Raw genomic sequence first — 13,348 nt, 5'->3', positions numbered from 1 at the left:
CCAGAGCTATGTAAAGTAAAGTTCTAGACTGTAAAAGGGTATTCAGAAAGGCAAACAAAAACAGGTTCCCAAACCTGAAAGGTTAGTTACCTTCCAGGAAGGGAAGGAGCAGAGCCCTCCAGTGTGCGCTCATTTGCACATGCAATGAATTCAGTAAATTCCATTCCAGACCTCTAGATCACTGACTTTTGAGGATGCTAATTGTTTTACGGTAGTACCCACTAATCCCCACTAAACCCCAATCAAATATCAAGGCTAATACACAACCAGCATAAAAGAGAAAGTCCCTGACCCAAGGAGAACGTGATTTCCATTTACAACAGGATGCAACAGGTAAATGAAACGGACAAACAGGAAGGAGCAGTTATCGCAGGAGCGGTTATTGGATACCAGAAGGGTGAAGTGGCTTCATGGGGAAAAGAAATTAAAAACATCACCACCACATTCTTCTTCCAGCAATTAATCAGATTTTACTTTCAAAACATGTGTGCTAAAGTCCAGGTGGGCAAATTCGGGAAGCATTTTGTTTCTTTTTACATATAGGGGAAGGAAAGAGGGGAAAAGACATGCACAAAACTAAAAATATACATTTTTCTGAAAATCAGAGTGGCATCAGAAAGAGGAGCCTGTGGGGAAATATGTATATCAGTAAAGCAAAGAGCACCAGTCCTTTTTGCTTTCCTCTGCAGATCACCCTTGATAAATTATCATTACTCCCTTAGGGATTTTTTAAATCTGTTTTTTTATTATTACTCCTATTTTTAAAGAAGATAAGGTTGTCTCCAGTTTTGAAACTTCAACAAGGGCTGCACACTCCCACACAGAAGAATTTCATTGCTGTAAAAGCTCTGGCTGCTCAGCCAGCTACCACTTAGTAGCTCCGGTGCAATAAAAAGGCAGCATGGACCACTACAAGAGGCACTAAGACCCTGTAGCGGTCCTGGATGCACACTGCGGAGAAGACAAAAAAACATAACTTAGAGATGACTTGCCCCCAGAAGCCGCTGAGGGCTGAGCGGTATGCCTGCATACCACACAGCACACATGTGCTTATACAAAACCTCTGTAACTTTGCCAGGGGTGGGAGGAGCGGGAGCGCCGCACGTGGCTGCGTGCGCAGGACCAGCACCTGAGACTCGGCAGCACTGCAAATAAACACAGTTTATGCATAAATAATTGTATAGTTTTAAGGCATTTATTTCTCAACGAACGGTAATAATATGGAAACCGTGCGAAAAGACGGCATGGGATGTTCTTGAGCCAAATCCTTCAGATGTTAAAAAAAAAGCAACCCCCCCCCCCAAAAAAAACCCCAACCCCAACAACAAAAAAACCAAAGACCAGAAAAGGGCTGGAGAAGGGCCAGGGTGCATACCAGCAGCCGGGGAATCCGTACGTGACCAAGGCTGTGGCTGGTGCATTCCTGACTCATAAGCAAAGGTGCATCCGGTGGCTGTGTCAGGTGCAGGACTGGCAAAAGCATTCCCTCGTAATGGCTTCTTAATTGTTTTCTGACAGTCATGACACGTTCTCCAGAGGGCTGTGAAGCCAGAAATTTGGAAGACAGTGTGCCATTTGTCACGAACGGGCGGAGAGCAACGCAACCACCTGCTTCCCGTCTGTGGCTCTGCCATTCTCACCTGCTGATGTGTTTAGAAAGCTCTAAGCGTGGTCCCCAGCGAACAATTCCTCATTACCCAAGCTGGCGCTCCAGAAACGCCCCGTCGATGCTACATTTAAGCATTTGCTAGACTTTGTGCATCAGCTCCATTAATCTAACTGCTTAAATCTAAGCATATACTTAGAGGGTCCTGCAGAAAGGAGATGGATTGAGGAAGCACTTAAATGCTTTGCTCAGTTAGGATGAAAGAGACTTTGAAACCTTAAAACACTGCTGTTGTCTTAGATAATGAAGCGTTTAAAAAAAATAAAAATAAAGGCCTTCAATATTTTCCTTTACGAGCACCTATTATTTCAACCACAGCAGGCAATACTGTCTAATATACCTCAAGGCAACAACTACGCATGCTTATTTAAAGAGAATATTCACCCCCACTCTGCTCTGAACTCCTGTCTGAATAAAAGCCAACATATTTAGCGTTTTGCTTCCTGCTGTAAAGATTCCACAATTGTAGGCCTTGTCTGTGAGATGAGGAAAAACAACATGGAATATCATGTGTCACTTCCTTTTCATCGCATGCAAACCTGGGATAAGGAACGGGGGCGGGTAAAGGCACTCTCCTTTTACCTAAGCTTTCATGCACAATACATTAAGAAGGGTGGGCCTTTACTCAAAGCACCCTTTCTTCTTTAAAGCTCTATATTAATCAAATCCCTTCAGAACAAGTTCATTTGAATGTATTTAATTTTGAGACTGATAATAGCACAAGTGTATTGCATCATCTTTGCTAGAACAGTAACGCCTTTTAAGTTTCTTTTTAGTAGCTGCCTCAGACATGCCTCAGATAATTTTGTTGGCCAACTGAGGACTAATGCAAGACACATTCGATGAATAAATACATTTCCAGAGCTTCAGTCTCAGAAGGTGATTTTGCAAATGGCCAATGAGAAGTGCCTGCTTTGAAGTGTTCCTGGAATCAGTTACAGTTGCTTAAACCACTGATCAAATTCTACCAAAAAAGGCTTAGAGAAATGTTACTTCAGACTAGGTTTATCTTTCCTATAAATGCAAACTACTGCATTAAAAACAGAGCTTTCCCCTATGAAATACGCACTTTCACAGCTTCACAGTATTTAACCGAGGTGCTTAAAGTCAACATTTCATTTTCTTTCTTGGAACAGTTGAAAAAACTTAAAGCCAAACTCCACTGAATGGAAAAGGTAACTTCAAAAGTCTTCCCCCTAAAAATAAACGATGAAGTTACGCCAGCCTACGTGGAGGAGCAGTTTTGTTACTCGTAGCGATAGAGGGTTAATATCACTCCGGTCTACCGTGCTCTGTAAAGGATATCTTAGCCAGCAGGTCTCCCGTTTTTTTCCTTCGTCCAAAAGGCTCATTCTCTTCAGGACAAATCCAACAACGTTAAGTCAGTGAGAGCTCACCCGGCTTTGTATGGCGCAGCACCATGTGCAGCCACCAAGCAAAGCAGACGAGATGCTCAGCCCCATCCTGCACTTTTGCACAGCTCAGCCAACAGAAGATGTAAAGCAAGCTTAGGAAGGCATAGCTAACGATTCCTCCGCCTGGCATTTCCCAAGGAAGGACAGACAGCCCTACGCCAATCCCCTCCCAACAGCACAAGGGACAGACCTGAGTGCGTGGGCAGCTGGAAGAGGCCTGTCCCCAGGCCGGAGCAGCTCTGGAAAGCTCTCGGCAGCCAGCTCCAGCCCGGGTATGGACTGCAGCACTGCTCTGAGGACTACGGCTTCTTGATGTTTCCTCCACAGCTGAGGATCTGGGCCAGTGAGTGCAAGAGTGGGTGGGAAACACTGCTGCTGGGTGAGTGCAGATTTCTGCCTTGGCAGAGGAGAGCATTACAAAAGGTCTATGGTAAGAGAAAACGAGGCTTGTTGTGCTCTGTGGGAGTTGCTGGGTGCTCAACAAACCCCCATCAGGCCACTTATTTTCATGCTTCAACAGACTTAATTTGATTGTACACCTATTTAAGCAATCCTGGCCCAAGCTTCTCAAACCCATCTGGATTCGTACTTCAGCTTCACTGAAATGAAATCCCAAAGCGTCCTCTGCCCAAAATTCAGCACAGCAGACTGCAGGAAATGCACACGGTTATTTCTATCATATCATTCTAAAAATGGTCTGCCTGATATTTTGGGGAGGGAACAGAGGAACGGAGACTGCTACATAGAAGGATTCATTACATTTCTTCTTCAAGATTATTTTGTTCTACTTTGTATTTGTTGCAACACTAAACCAATTTGACTTGCATTTTACACAGAATGTTTACAAGATGTGTGGGCAAATCTAGCAATATATATTTTTTAAACTTGATCACTTTCCCCCCCACACGCAGAGTCTGAGTTACTCTGTACATAAGGTTCCTTTCACAGTAAAAATGCCAGGACTTTCCATATGCATTTACTGCTTAAGAACGGCATTCCTGGCAGGTCTTAATGCATCTGAAGTGATTGCGTTAAGCTCCCAGCATTGCTTCAAGTCCTATCTGAGGAGAACACACACCTGAAAAAAACACCACGGGAAGCCACGAAAGAAAATATATTGAAGGAGCTCACAGACGAGGCAAACCAGAAATGCCTTGCTTTAAGTCAGTAGACATTTCAAGGAAAGCACACTATGGTGCTGCCAACTCGGTCTCAACGGAACATTTTTGTTTTAAAAGGCTGTTTTACAACAAGGCTGTTTTCTTCTTGTCAGGATCACAGGAATCCTCAAGACGCCCTTCCTGAAAAGTGTCAGCATTGCACAAACGGGCGTCAAGAAGGAAGGGAGATTTTCAAACATCTCCTTAGTGAAATGCCGCCTGGGCCCCTTCCAGTCGGTGGTGCAAGAGCGGTGCTGTTACTCCGCCTTTGATGGCATTATTCCTTGGGCACATGCCTTTGCTTCTCTCATTTTGCTGTGGTTTTCCTAACATTATGCTTTTATAGGAGAGTTTTGCAGCAAGTTTGAGGGAAATGACATCACCAGCCCTCAGTTCAATCAGCTTAATACAGAAAGCTGCCTTCAAAGAAGCTTTTAAAAATACATTTTTGGTGGCTCTTTAGCTTTTAAAAAAACGCTTGTGCATCCAAGCCTATAAAGGCATATAAAGAACTTCCAATTCAAACATCTGAACACTGATACATATTCATTCTCTGTGCTGCTAATTAACCACAAGCTGATTTCCTTCAGCAGTGTGTTTATTTTAGCAGTATCGTTATCCAGAATCCACCTTCCAGAACATACATAGCAATAATCAGGCTTCATAAAACAAATAGCTATGTCACTGCTATACCGAGAAAAAATCCCATTGAATCGGTGTTTTGGCTTCTATCAAGAGGTAACAAAAGGTAACAGGCTCTGATCAGACCTGGAAGTCCCCACTTGCAAAGAAGGAAATATTTCTCAAGAAGCTGATAACAACCATTTTTGCCTTAGGAGATTAATTAGGCCAAGAGTGACGTGATATGGCAGAGGCAAAGTTAAAACCCAAAATACTCCATTGTCCAGCCACAGATGCCCATCTCTGGTACGTTCCTGTTCTTCAGTACAGAGAGGTGAGATTAATCGATGCTGAGGAACCATGTGGGCAACCAGGAGAGAGCAAGGGTGCAGCGGCACAGGGCACCCCAGAGGCGGTGGAGGGAGGGACGCTGCAGCTTTTCGATGGCATCAGTGGCAGCGGCTTGAGAAAAAATGGCAGCATGTCACAATTTGTCCCCAGAAAAAGAAACTAAACCCCAAGGGAGTACGCAGTTCCCTGAAATGAACCAAACGAGCCCTCCAATATGAAATCTAGAAACGGAAAAAGGCACAAAGAAACAGAGACAGGAAGGTGAGAGGCACAATGGGTTCTTTTCAAAGGTGGCGATAACACACTTGTGCCAGCACAAAAGGAGTGAGGAGGAACGAACCCATCCATCAGCGCTGGGGAAGCAGGTTCTAGTGAAGATATAAGTTTTAGAGATGGTCACATCAGAGATACCTTGAGAGCAAGCTGCCCAGCAAGGAGCTCTGGCCTAGCTGCGTGATGGGAAGGAGGGCTCAGCTACCTTGCTGCTGGCATCGTGCGTACGCAGGCTGTGCGGGAAACGGATTTTATCTTCGAACCACTGCTTGGTACCCTCCTCACTTGTGTTATTTATAGCTTGAACCTCGACTTTTTTGGAATAATTAATCCTTAAAAACAAAAGCTCTAAGCCATGTTTACTGAGGTACTTTTAAAGCCAGTAATAAACAACTGGTACCTACTTCATAGGTCTGCATTACGAGTGTTGACTGTCAGCTTTACGTAGCTGCCTTAACAACGTAGTGGATGTGGGCTTCAGAAAACCGAGGCTGCAGAACAGAGCCTTCTCAGCACAGTGACCAAAGTGCCTAATGGGAAATTAGCCTCCATCCAGCTGTGCCACTTCAGGAGATACCTTAATACTTCATATTCTTTATTTCTGCAGCAGACACTCTCCCTGACCCAGGGCCCTCCCGAACACAGCCCCCTTAATGAAAAGCTGGTTTGCTGAGGCACATACTCACATCTCCTACGGGATGAACAATCCAAAAGCACTAATGGGTATGCTATGGAGAATCTATCTTGGCATTATATATGAGGTCTTCCTTCTTTACTCTTTACGCTTCTGAATAGATTATCAATTCTGTCACTAAGCATGAAATTAACTACGCAACCCTGGGGTCATGACAAATTTTTCACTCAAAGAAAAGCAGAATTAAAACTCACGGGCTAAATATTGACTTTATAACCCTGTATCCACAAATTGCTCCATTAACTTGAGAGAGACTAACCGGAGAAGGTACAGCTACCGGTGGCAGCCACATATTAGGCAGAGGGAAAGCTACCGTGGCACCGACTGCGTGTGAAAGGACTGGTCTGCAAAGGCAGGAGGCACCTGGGTCCGACTCGGCTCTGCTGTCATTCCACTCCGTATTTTCTCTCTATAGGTTCTCTTTAATACTTGTCTTTATTTTTCCAGATAATGCCTAACATTCTTTCATGGGAAGATCTTTCACACACTACGCAGAAATATAGCACACTTCTTAAATAACCGTTGCTGAGCTTTGTTTGTTTCAGTCACATAATGTAATGGTTTTTGATGGCATTTCAGGATAGACTGCCAGACAATGAAATCTTAATGCCTGAGTATGAAGGGTGATAAATGAAGGTTAGTATCACAATTAGCTGAACTGGTACTCGTAGGTGGCACAATACCAAAAATATCCAAGTGTATGTTCTTCATTGATGAAAAATGCACACTTCCCAGTGTGATGCCCAAAGATCACAAAGTAAAAGCAACTTGCATTGGCAAAAAAACCAAACCAAAACAAAACCCCAAAGCCCCAAGCCCCCAAAACAACAAAAAAAGAATAAGCCTTGCTAAAAATGGATGCTTTGACCTTGTCAAACTTGTGGGCTGCATGTATTCACCACTCCTTGCGGGACTGCATTCCCAAAGAACAAGCCCTCCTTCGTGTGGGGTGTACTGGTTAAAACAATTTAGGAAGACATTTTTTATTCTCCTTCTTTCTACCACCAGTTGTTACTCATGTTTTGTTTCTGTTTATGCAATCAAGTCCTTTCACTCTTAACCATGATCTAACTACAGTTCTAACCAACATAAGGGCTTCCTATTATATGCTGGTAGGCAAGCAAGCACAAGACCGTATTTCAAACTGGCAGTAATCCCATACAGAACTTTGTGACTTTCTTCTTCCCCCAGCAAGGTACCTCTGCTGACAAGGCACACACACACAGACACATTTCAGCCCTGCATGCGGTACAACATCTCAGCGTTGCGCAGTTCTGTTTTGCTCCAGCCTGGTTTTGCACAGCTGTAACTCTTGGATGAAAACTCAGAATGGGAAACCTCAGCTCCTTTATCTTCTGCTTTCACCAAGGCAGGCCTGAAATCTTCACTGGCACAGCAATGTGAATTAAAGTGTGATTTCTGTAATCATTTTTTCATCAAAAGCCCTACTGTTGATGCAGTGGTATCAATAAGAGATGTCTTTTTTTACCATTACAACTTATTTAACATTTATAACTGATATAAAATCCTACTGGCAGACCGTTCAGCTACCTTGGCGAATATTACTAAGGCACAATACTCCACACTAAAACTTAGCTTTTTTTGTGAAATGAATGATTTCCAACCTTGGTGAAATTCTTAAGGCTGGTTGGATTGCTCTGTTGTCCTTGTAACACAGGACACAAGTACCAGCTTTGTAGGGAACATCCTCGCTTCCATTAATCTCCTTTTCAGTAGGGACTGAGACCTAGAGCTAAGAGCAATGCAGTCAAGGCCAGATACCCAGCTTCTCTCTCCCAGGTTGCTGTGCAAGAGCCTCTCCTCCCCTGTCAGCTGGCCCCGAAGGATCTTTCTTCTCTTGTTCACCTTTCTGACAGAGGGAAAAGGGATCAAGAGCAAGGCTTCTGCTGGAGAACAAGATCCTCTGTACTGTGAGGGCACCCTCCCGTGAGACAGTTATACAAAATAATTGACCAAAATTAACTGAGTGAAGTCACTAAGAGACCAAATGTTTCACCAATAAAATTTGAAAAAATATTCACGATTCCAAAATATAACTCATTGGCTGCACTTATTTGCCTTAAAAATACCTTACCCAATGAACATGTTTACTCACTGCTCTTTTCCTCTTACTAATCTGCTCATGACTCTTGGCAAGTCAAGTTTTGATTCCATTTGACTCCTGAAAATTGGTATTAGTTTCTTTTTAAAAAAATCTAAGTAATTTAGAAGCTCAAGGTGAAAATTCTGCTTCATCGTCCTCATGCAACCTGCAAGGTATCTAATGCTTTTCCGACAGCTAGCAGCCCTCCTGGCACATACTGGCCCATTATGACTCCCTATGGCATCAGGAGATATTCTGCACCAGAACAATCCTAACCTACCCACTTTAGGAACCAGTTCAGGTTTTATGTCAGCTTTCTCTATGAAACATGCAGTCCGTTCCCTCACGTGCCTAACTGAGGCAGGGATCCATTTTGTTATTCCCCAAAAGAAGGCAGGAAAGGAGAGGGGGGATATATGAGGCAACTGTCAAGAGTGCCTTACCTCATCACAGAAATCCAGTTCAAGCAGAACTACTGTTGAATAAGAAGTTAGGCCTGCCCATGACTACGTCTTCTCTTATCCTAAAAAAAGCAAAGCTATGAGAAAGGGCAAGCGGAGAAGGTGACTGTGCCTACTGCCCCGCAGAGCTCAGAAGTCCCCAGAAAGGGCACTTGGGTGCTACGTCAGCCGCATTTCATGCGCGGCAGTGTTGGTAGGCAGCTTGATTTCCCTTCCTGGCTGTGGTCACATAGCAGGCAAGGGTTACAAAGAGTCACACTTTGTTGCTTGCCTGCTACCGCAGCATCTGCCTTCCCTTGCAGCACTGGGGCGAAACCCGAGGGCTGCACTGATTATCTCTGCTCGTTAATAAAAGGATGCTGCAATGCAGCCTTTACACCATACTCTGCCCAAGTAGAAACATTGCTCATGATGCCGAAATTCTACATGATGTAGATTTTTTAATCTACATGATTAAATTTTCCCTCCTTACATCATTACACAACAAAGTGTTTATGATAACCCAAAAAAGAAAACTGCATTTTCTGTGTAATTACGCAATTATATGGTCTCCATTACCATAGCATCTAAGTGCCTGATACACTTTTGCATACTTGTCTCAGTGCCCAAAAGAATTATTTGCTCCATTTCGAAGAAAGGAAGCTGAGGCAAAGGGAGAATAACCGATCTGAAGTTATGATGAGAAGAGGAGTCCAAGTCCACCAGTTCTCTGTTATGCCTAATGTTTAATACCACGTATGTGTGCAAACATCCTTTGCAGAAAGTAATTGCAACAAGAAATAATAAACTTCATCTTTTATCTCACAGTGGCAAGCAAGGAAATTCTTTATAATAATTTACAACAGTAAAGAGTAACATTTACTATATATGCTATTCTAATATAGACATTTCTAACAGCTTCCCTGTTTGTTACTGTTCTCCTGCCTAAAAACTTCTAAAAGCGTGCGTGTGTAGAAGGGGGAAGCGACTGTGCTATCCTCCTCGCTATCATGCACACCCTCCTTGCTATCTTCGTTACAGACCAGTCACCCCTGCTGTATCAGGCAGAGCCCAGGACAGACAGACGCACGCAATCCCAATAAGCAACTCCCTTGTTCCTCTTCGGAGACTTAGGACTTAATCCAAAAGTCAGGAAGAGTTTGTGAAATGCACTCGGGCTTTGGATCAGGCCAGTCATATCTGTGTACATATTTGCTTAGCATAGCTTAAAAATAAATAAATAAATAAAAATCTTCTCACAGTCCAGGGCTCACACGTCATTCCCATGTTGCTTCAGCAGTGAACTCTGTGGATTGCCCTTTACCAGTCAGCCTCTCCGGGTCTCTCACAGGTCACTGTAAAAATGAAATACCGACCCCCTCCCCCTTGCAAATTATAATGTCTTTGTCCCATCTACACTATGTGGTTTGGTAAAATCGAATATATTTTGAATGAGTATGGAGTGAGTATATACAGCGGCAGTCTTTTATTAATTGGCTGTTATTTAAAAAAAAATTTTTGGAGTGTCTCTTGTGGGAATTCCATTTGCTCAGTCTGTGCAGGAGGCCTCCAGAGTTACTCAGAGGAGAAGAGCTTCACTGGAGCTTCTCCAACAAAAGTAAATACAAACCCAAATTCAAGTACTCACATTGCAGACTTCATACTTCACCAACCGCCCCCCTCCCCCCAACAAAGAGCAAAATTTACCCTCTAAGGAATCAATAAAATACACATGTGAAGTACACACACAGCAAAACCACAGGGGTTTGACAACCCACTCCAAATGGCATTTCTGAAATTGAGGAGTTCATAGATCTGCACAGCCAACATTAAAGCACACACACTAGGGAAAAACCTCTCCTCACCAACCTTTTCACCCCACCGGAGCAGAGTCCCACAGTCTTCGAATGCACCCACGGCAGGCACCCAGCTGGCAGACGGTGAAGCTCTGCGCTGCGCTTTCTCTCACCACGGCTTCCCCAGCGAAAGCGGGGATCTTCTGGGGACTTCCCTCCTCTCAGATTCAGTTACTCTAAACTACCCAACCACGACGTCAGGGGTCCATAAGAACAGCTTCACGCTACTTCTCTACACCGTATTACTCATTTGCAAATTCCAGCCTAGGCCACAAACACCTCTACATCTTTTAGGCTACTCTGGTTTTGGGGTTTTTTTTGGTCAGCCAAGCACACAAGGCTGTATGCACAATTTGCTGGCCTTTCTCTAAACAAGCGTTTGCTGTAATACAGTAACTTTTAAGAGCATTAGCGAGAAACCCCCCCTATCAATTCTCACAAAAACCAAAATACCCACTGTAAGTGACAGGAGATACCAAAAGCAGAAGGCATCCTGCCAACGGCTTAAACAAGATCTGTAACAATCTGCAGATCGCAGTGCAAGCTAACAGCCTGCCACCCCATGACAGTGAAACAGCTACACATGTTGACCCTGTCTGCGGGTCCAATACAGGGTACCCTCAAAGTGAAGTGAAAAGGAAAAAGTGTAAGATAACGAGGCAGAGGGAAACGGAAACATAAAGACTGTCCCTGTCATGAGCAAGGGGGAATGTCACACCGTGTCTGGCACACTGCAGTAAGAAATGGAGATGGACTCACTGGTGAGGGACAAACTAGCCAAGAGAGAAGAAATGATGGACATGAGCATCCAGGGGAAATGCAAAAGTGGTGACAGAGAACTGCAGAGAGCTCCAGAGGAAGATGGAGTGGAAACCATTACAGGAGGGACGGTGACACGAGGCTTCTGGCCTGATGGGCAGAACCAAGGATACGTAGAGCCCCGCAGCGCCAAGCTGCTGGCACGGAAAATGGGCTCTGGTGGGGAGGCGCTAGCCCTGCGCAGAGCTCAGGGGTGAATACAACAAAGAACGGAGAGCAAACTCCTAGCGTTAGTTCAAACGGCCTCGTCTCATTAGACTGGTATAAAACTGAAGTTACAGCACAAAGTTAATCTCTCCTTTGCAATAACAGTTTATACCAGTATGTTGTGAAGGTAGCTGGCATACATCTCTTCTGTAGGTTGCCAAGGCACAAGCAAACACTCAAACCTCTGATTAAAAACTCCTCTTGAAGCCAAAAGTGAAACAGTTGTAACACCTGTGAGAAAGGCAGCGCTAATTAACTCAAGAATTTCCCAGCTTGTTAAGTGTTACATTTCTTGACAGTATTTCAAGTGCAGGGCCAAAAAAATACCAACATCTGTAACAAAACTCCAAACTAGCAAAAAACCACTAAAAAGCTCCCCACACACATATGCGTACCAAACCCAAGATATCTGTAGCACAACAAGGAAAAAAAAAAAAAAGCAGCACACCAGCCAGGGAGATATAGCAGAAAAGTTTAATGGTTTTTAAGAAGAAGCATATATCAAGTGAAGTGATTTACAACTTAAAAGTCTAAAAGTTTAGAGGAACAATAGAGTATTAATCCCAAGGGGAAGACATTTTGCTCGTATACTTTCTCTGGGAAAAACAAAACAGAAAACTAGTATGTTTAAGGAGATTTCCACTTTTCTGATAGGTATCATATAAACAGACACACATAATCATTTGATAGCTTGGATGTATTAAGTTGCAATTTTAAAGTCTTTCTTTTTAGTGTTGTATGAACTACACACGGAACAACTTCAAGTTTAAATAGGGTGCCACTGACCTTCCTCTTCCTGCTCTGGTAAAGACTCTAAAAATTGGATAATATTACAGAATAACTGTGTTGCAATTCCTAGGCACATCAGGGTCAGATAAAGTTCAGTCTTCCCTTTGAACTTTCTTGCCTCCGTGGGCTACAGTCAAATCCTCAGTGTTATTTTAACATGGTTTTTAAAGTTTAATTTCCTTTTTGTGGCTTTGCATTATTAACATTATTGACGATAAAAGTGATACGCAGTCCCCTTTTCATCTTTCAGAAAGCACGGAAATATTTGCGGATTCCTCCCCCCTCCATTAATTAAAAACTTGCCTCAGCAACCCTCTTTAGTTGCTGCACAGAAGTCAATAGGAGAAATCCTTTTTCCTTCAGTGGAACCAGGATTTCTATAATCCACTCTTCCCAGGAAGGGCTTTGCAGTTTAGCAGAGCAAGAAGCCAGCATTCAGCTTCACCAAGAGAGTTTTGAATTGGTTCCTTTTGGGTCCGAGCCTCAGTGCTCGACACACGGTGATTTAAAATAAGCAAAGCGAAGAAGAGTTTTAAACAAGTCTCAATGTTAACCCCAGGAGCAGAGCAGTGACAAAGCAGACGAGCAAAGCTTTGCAACATTTTGCTTTAAATCAACATCATCTGTACCCACCTAAACCACTTCATAGCCTTCTCGGAGTTGCTATAATGATGTAGTTTGTTTTGAGCCTCCTTTTTTCCTAAAGGCAAGGTCCGTTATTGGATTCTACATCCTAGGATCTGCCCTGTGGTATTTCTTTTGGGGATCCGACACCAAGTTAAGACAGGCACTACAGCTGGAAAATCTGGGCGCCTGGCTGAGAACAGGGCCAATATAGAGGAGTGCAAAAATATGGGATCCAGAAGGCCATTTCACAGCACCCCATGCACTAAGATTAACCTCAGCCAAATGTGGAGAACCGAGCTTCGCTTTTTCAAAATAAGCAATAATAG

The 13,348-nt window shown here is 43.5% G+C and overlaps 1 protein-coding gene across 5 annotated transcripts in view; it reads right to left on the bottom strand.

Moving 5' to 3' along the window:
- The window catches only part of SMAD3 (SMAD family member 3), a 79,857-nt gene that overhangs the window by 38,816 nt on the left and 27,693 nt on the right, over window positions 1-13,348 (bottom strand). The window contains exon 1 of one of the 5 annotated variants that reach the window (XM_087745452.1): window positions 3,272-3,293. The exons of the other annotated variants lie outside the window; for them this stretch is intronic. The gene's annotated coding sequence lies outside the window, so the exon portion shown is untranslated. Of the gene's footprint in view, window positions 1-3,271; window positions 3,294-13,348 lie in introns of those variants that run through there. 5 annotated transcript variants of the gene reach the window in all.

The sequence above is a fragment of the Nipponia nippon genome, unplaced genomic scaffold, assembly GCF_047370975.1.
Source record: "Nipponia nippon isolate SJK-2023a ecotype South Korea unplaced genomic scaffold, ASM4737097v1 scaffold_9, whole genome shotgun sequence".
Classification (NCBI taxonomy): domain Eukaryota; kingdom Metazoa; phylum Chordata; class Aves; order Pelecaniformes; family Threskiornithidae; genus Nipponia; species Nipponia nippon.
This window is presented reverse-complemented; position numbering and strand designations above follow the sequence as displayed.